This window comes from Heterocephalus glaber, unplaced genomic scaffold, assembly GCF_053883595.1.
Source record: "Heterocephalus glaber isolate CG9 unplaced genomic scaffold, H.glaber_assembly_v1.0 deba00001481, whole genome shotgun sequence".
NCBI lineage: Eukaryota > Metazoa > Chordata > Mammalia > Rodentia > Bathyergidae > Heterocephalus > Heterocephalus glaber.
In genome coordinates this window covers 38,028,715-38,036,049 of record NW_028258317.1, presented here as the reverse complement: position 1 = coordinate 38,036,049, position 7,335 = coordinate 38,028,715, and positions in this window count along the sequence as shown.

Below are 7,335 nucleotides of genomic sequence, written 5' to 3'. Positions count from 1 at the left end.
ATTCTTATTATCTATCTTTTATTCTATCCTTTATTTATATTTTAATCACATCTCATGAAGACACACACAGAAGAACTTCCAGAACTGCTTCAGAAAGTGGCAAGAATCATGGGATAAGCGTGTTTGAAGCAAGAGGGAGAAGTATCTTGAGGATTAATGGCAATGTGTCTTTATTCTCTGTGAATTTTGATCATCCTTTGTACTGTGTTGAGTTTTAGAAAAGAAAGAGAAACATCAACAAACAGGAAGAGAAAAGGGGGGAGAGAGAAAAGAAGGAAGTAAAAAAGAAAAGAAATAAGTAAGGAAAGTAGGGAGGAATAGAAAGAGACAAGGATGCACATTTGTGCAGCTAGTGGTCAATGAGAACAGACAGGAAATAGATGACAAAAGATGTAGTTAATCTTTCTTTTTAAAGATAATTTAGGTTCTCTAGAACCTTGCGCATTCATTAAATTACCTCAGCCTGCCTTGAAAATACTGTCCAGTTAATTTTTATAAAATCTTTCAAAATGATTTTAGTCACCTTGTCACATACAATGGCTCTTTTGTGGGCATTTTCAGAATTTATCCAAATTATATTGCAGGGAATCTGACTGAGGGGGGATAAATGACAAAACATCCATACAAGGAGGGAGACTGTAATTTGAAAATTTAAAAAATTCACCCTCTTATGTCAAAAAGCCAATTATCTTTCTAATTACATTCTCCACCTAGAAACCCTTTCTCTGAGGTTCAGTGTAAAAGTATTATTTTTATCTGTTGGGGATAGTCTAAAAACAACACTGGTTGGGAAACTTCACATTGACCACTCAGTCTCATGAAACTTGGATTTTAACAAGACGTTTCTGTTCACCCAAGGGAGGCAGAGTTTACCTCTGTGGTCCTGGCATGATTATTAGTACCATCACTCCCAACATGTTCTAATTTGGGCCATAAATCCCATGCTTACCTGGAACTTACATTGAAACATAAACATAGGAAAACAAACCTTATATTTCAGCAGAAAATATGAATCTTCAGACTCACTGTTATGTGGTCTAATATGAATTATTCAATGTCCACATCATAAACTGGAAATATAATTCTCCTTTAAAGTGTTGTGTGAAGTTACAGGGATATAGTCTAAGAAAGTGCTTAAGAGGACTGTAAAGCTGTCAAGACAGTTGGCAATTATTATTCTAACTCAGCTTTTCATGAATTTTACAGAAAAAATAACCAAGAAGCCACAAAAACTGCAAATCAGGCAAATATAATTTCATAAAAGAGAACTGAGTCTGTTTTCAGAGTGAAATCATAAACAAAACCTTTGCATTTGTTCCACTGCTGTCTCACCAGTTTGGCCATCCAGATAATAACAAACATTAATAAACTCGTGGAGCCATGCACAGTGGGCATGCCTATAATCCTGCACTCAGGAGGCTGAGGGAAGAGGATCTCTCCAAGTTTGAGGCCAGCCTAGGTTACATAGTGAGTTCAAGGCCAGCCTGAACTACATAGTGAGACACTGTCTCAAAAAACAAAAAAAAGGAAAGAAAGAAGAAAAAAACACACAAAATGTTGTCGAGAGATGTAATGACTATATATTATATCATATGATATTTAATATCTTTGATCTTATCTTAAGAGCATGGTAGCTTCATTTTACAGATTGGAAAACTAAAGATGAGGGTGATCAAGAGCTTTTTCTAAGATCAGGAAATGTTTGCCCCTCTTCCTGAGAGCTGATTGCAGTGGAGCCCAAGAAAGAAACCCATGCACTTGATTCAGGATTAGCAAAACTCAGTGTGTTTTGTGTTTGTTGTAGTCAGCAGGATTTGGCAAGGGAATACATTAAATGCAGAACACATTTTTTTCCACGATTATTTTATGATAATTACCAAAAAAGTCAAATGCAAAGGAGTGCAAGAGATTAACCACACACCAGAAGCCCAAAGGATTCAGCTGAGAGCCTGGATCCCAGCAATGACCCTCACAAGCCCAGCTAAAGGCCTAGAGTCCAAGGCAGTGTCCTCCACTAGTCCAGCCGGTGGCCTAGAGCCGACGCAATGTCTCATACTTATCTGTATTGAGGATCTGCACCCGGGCCAGTGGTGGAATCAAGAAAACCCATCCCGGTGAGATGAAGGATTTGCACCACCAAGCTGAGGGATCCACATCGGAGCCAGGAAGCGATGCTCACGGTGAAGATCAGAGCTCCCCTGATGGTAAACAGCAACCATTTCCAGGAACAGGGAGGCCCTGAGCTCGTTCGATGAGTACAGCCAAGTTCACATCAGGAAAACCATCCGCAGCAAGCGTCTCCTAGAAAATCATCAGGGCAAGATCTTCTCCTCCGGATCTCTTTTCATGGCTATTGGTAACAATCCTCAGGTGGATCCTCCGTGCCCAGAGGACGCTGATTCAGTTCAGCTGGGCGTTACCAGTTGACCATTAGTCAATCCACTACAGTGTTTCTCCACCAGTTCAAACAGGCTAGCAGATTTTTAGCTTACCAGTTTTCTGAAGGAGTTACTTATTCATTCTAGGCAAGTTCCAGTGATCTTTTTATCTAACTGGTGCTGTTAGAAAACCACTCAGCAGCAAGTAAACCAAAATACCAATGGTCTGATTTGCTTTACTTTGGTCAGGGGTTCAAATTTAAGCTAAGTATAATTTTTTTAAAATAAAAGGGAAACAAAACAAAAAAATTTTAAGAGATGAAAATAGTCTCTCCATGCTTTTAAAATTTATGTATTTTTAACACTAAGGGCTTGTTGTTATTTTATTTTGGTTTTTGAATTCTTTCTGCTCAAGAACAGAGTAGCAAATTTAGCTTGCTATCCCAGAAAAGAGGAGAATTTCTGAAACTGAATCATTGTAAAAGCATAACCTTCCAGCTCATGCCTAGAGAGTCACTTATTTTTAAAGTAATTTAAATTCCTGTTATTGAGAGGTGGTAACACTGCATGGTAAATAATCAATTTAAGGATTACCCTTCTCAGCAAGTGGTTTATGGTGAGTCAACCACCAATTCAGATCCATAAGAACCTTATGGTTTATACTTGGTGATGTTCTCCTACCACTGTTGCATTGACAGGAATCAAAGAGTGGGAAGGATACAGAAATATAGATCATGGGGCCCAAATTGGATGATCTTACCTGGAGTAAGCCTAGATTTCCTCTGCTTCTCCGTTCTCTAAAGCCCTTCTGTACATTCTGTTGATTTTACTCTAGAAATGATGCTTGATTCCAGCCCTACCTTCCCTCACCCCTCCTAGCACTTCCTAAGACACTTAGAAATCACTGCTTTAACTCTCAAATGGTTTATACAACACTAATTTCTCCAACTTCTAGTCCTGTGGTTTTAAAACTATTTCTAACTGTAGAAACTACTTGTTAAACTAAAATTTTTTGTGGGTGTACAAAATGAAAACAAAAAAGAGGATATTTTGTTTGCAAGTTCAGGAGAACCTGGACTGGATAGTTTGAATTGTTTTAAAATCTGAGTATATGTCAAGAATCACCTGAGTGATAATAATACACATATTTTCTGGCCTGCTGCCAATAAATGGGGCTGGGCTTGGATTCAGGAATCTGCATTTTTAACACATTTCACCAGGTGATTCTGATACATCTGGTTCCAAATCCATTTTTGAGAAATCTTGCCAATTCTATCTAATCTGTATATCTTAAGTATGTCATGTCTCCACTTAAGTTACCCCATTAACTTTCCATATACTATCAGGTGTGTATAACTAGAATCTTTCAAAGTCAGACCCCACCTACATCTTAAACTCTATTTCTGAACATACCTTCATCAGCACAGATCTGTCCTTCTTTGAGCATAACTTGCCTTTTCTTGGTTCCTTAACATATTAAATTATCACTACTTTGAATTATTTTCTACCTGGGAAATTCCTACAGCTCCTTCAAGGCCATGGCAAACACTGCCTTCTCTATAAACCTTTCTAAAATGGTTCTATTTCTAGAGGAATTTAATTATTTCTCCTTATGTGGTATTCAATTCACGGTAGTAAATTTATGCATTAAAAAAGAACCCTATTATCTATAAGTTTATCTCCATTATGAGACAGTGGGATTCTTCAAGCCAACAATATCATCTTAATCATTTTTATTTACATAGCATAGCAAAAATTCTGGTACATTACCAGAGAACAAAAAATATTTGCCAAATTCTTTAAGTCATGACTCGTATCATGTTAGGATAGCAAATTAAGCACTGGACATGGTGTCAGAAGACTTGGGTTGCCTTACTCTTTGTCACTAGTAAGTTATGAATAGAAGAAAATAACTGTAAGCCAATACATTTGGCAATTTACATGAAATTTAGTTTTTTTCATTTAGAGTTCCAAAACTGGGATGAGGAAAAATAGGGAAATATAGTAATTAGTAATATATATTTTAACCCAACAAAGAAAACTTATTGCTTTGCCAGTGAATTGTATCAACCATTTGAAGAAGAAATAATACCACTCCTGCACAAACTTTTTGGGAAATGGAATTATTTGGAGCAATTTCTGACTCATCTTATTAATATGTTATTCTGCTGTCAAACAAGACTAAAACACTCCAAAAAGATAATATTAAAGACCTAAGGGACACACGACGTTCCTTGACACCAATCCCAGTTATATATAAAAAACCATGACACATGCCCAGGTGGTGTTCATTCCAGGAGTTTATGGTTATTTAACATTCAAATATCAATCATATAATGCACAATATTAACAAACTAAAGAGGAAAAACTTATGTGATCATTCAATAGATCAAAAGCATTTGACAGAATTTAATTGCCATTCAAAATAATAATTCTCAGAAAAGTGGGAAGGGAAAAGAACTTTCTTAATAAGAGAAGGTCATCTACAAAACCCCACAGGTAGTATAATTTATAACTAACAAGAAGAAAATTTTGAACAATCTCCCTTTTAGATTGAGAAAAAGGCTTCTATTACACATTTTACTGCATGCGCTACCTACCAGAATAAGGCAAGGAAAAGAATTAAAAGACAACATTTGGATAGAAAAAAATTAAACTGTTAATACTTCAGTGTGACCCTTACTTTCCACAAAGGTAATGAAGAGTCAGCATTCCCATCGAGCTTTTACTTCAATAAACTGCAATATATTTTGTTGAAATCAGGGGAAATTATCAACTGTAACATCTTACACATTATCATTTTCAACAATGTCTCTAACAAGCTGTCCTCACTGAGAACCTGCTGCTGACCTCTGTGTGGGGCATCCTGCAGGAGAAAGAAACAGTGAAGAGAAAGATTCCTGTGCTCCAAGTACAACCTCGGTACAGATGCTGAACTGACACCCGGTTTGTGAATCTATGCCCTTGCATTTATGTGCACTTAAATATCAAATTACAGTCAGCCTCTAAAACATATATTGGTTCATAGAGCATACTGGACATTTCTCTGCAATAAACTCTCCAGCATATTTTTAATTCTTATTTTCCCCTTGGCCCATACTTCTTGGGTTATTTCTCAAGCTCCCTTCCTACTTAGAATGAAATGGTTTATAATGTTTAATTGTTAAAGAATTTAAGGGAGTAGGGCTATGAAAGTTGGAGTAATTGGATATGAGGAAAGCACTAAATAATATGTGTTGAGCAAATACTATAAGAAGGTAAGAAAATTAAATTAGATTGAGTTCTTACCATATGCTAGTAATCATATATATTGTCTCACTTTTGCCTCAGTGAGCAACTATAAGCAATGAATGCTTGTGTTTGTTTTTTAATATTATTATTTTTTTGTTATCATCATCATGATTACCACCATTTGGCAGAAGAAATAAGGATCCAGAAAGATATTTTAAAACGTCTCCTCAGTCTAAATGACACAGCCAATTAGAATTTCAATACAAAATATTTATTTTAAGAATATAAGTGGAAAAATATTATGTCTTCAGATTGCATTTTAATACACCAGTGACAGAATAAAGGGGAGAGTGGCAATAGAACAACAGACCCAAATCTGCAGAACTTTCATAAATGTTAAAGCTGGGTGACGGTCTTTGATGACCATTCACTTGTGCACTCTTCTTACATGTACACATAAAACTGGAAAAAATCTACTCTATGAAAGGCTCAGTTTTCTAGTTGGTCCACTCCTCTGTATTGCCTTCTTTAAGGCATTAATTACATTTTGAATAATGAAAAAAGTTTACATAGACACAAAGAAAAGGAAGAAAGAGCAACTAAATATAAATGGGTACAGATTGCCATAAAGCAGAGGTAAATGACCTTTTGAAGAAGAGGATATGAATTAAGGAAGAGAATGGCAGACGCAAAGTTTGGAATGTTTGGTTAATTTTAATTATTAAGATCTTTGAAAGTAAAGTAAAGAAAAATACATCTTTTGTGTTCATAATCTAATTTCCACTTTAATCCATCATTGAAGTATTTGTTGTGAACTGCCAAAGTCTTAGGCCAATACCTTAGATCAATTTCCATAGTAGCAAATATCATTAGAACAAAACAAACACGCATACCTTTTCCCTAAAAGGGAACTGACAGAGGCAAAACCAGATTAATATTCCATTTGCTGCAAGTAATTCTTGATTCAACAATATTTTAGTATAATCAACATCTGGTTTTTCTAGATCCAGCATGGGGCACATAATTCCAGCACTCAGGAGGCTGAGGCAGAAGGACAATCCTGAGTTCCAGGCCAGCCTGGGCTACACGGTGAGTTCAAGTACAGATGCAACTATATAGCCAGGCTCTGTCTAAAAAAAAGTCTTTTTTTGGAATTTTCACTTTTGTTACTTGTGGGAGATCTAATAATGTCAAATCCTTGCACTTCTGAATTTACCAGGACTCAATAAGAAAAAAAGATTGCTATATTGGAGAGAAGACTCAAGACAAGAGATTTAACTGCCATAAACTTTACAGCTATTTAATTTCTCTTCATGTATAAAATGGGAGGATTACACCCTTAAAGTCTGGCAAACTTTAATAAAGAAAATGCCACGCGGAAAGATAACGTAGGAACTAAGTGGCATGCCCAGCACAGGGAATCTTTTGCTTCACTCTGACCCAGTGTTAAATACTCTGACCCACTGTCACTGTGAGAAGCTGCTTACAGGCAGCTGCCTTCTGTCAGGGGTGTCAGGACAGTGTGACAGCAGCGTACCCGAACCCCACTCTCCTTCCTGTTCCGAAGTATCCTCACACTGCTCACCGGTCCCATGTAGCCAACAGAAGAGAGCTAAATACACTCAAACACGAATTAGAAATTGTCTGCTCTCCCCAAATCCCACCCTCCTCAAGGGCTTACCAGTCTCAGTGTTTCATTTTATTTATCCACAACATGCACCCTTCT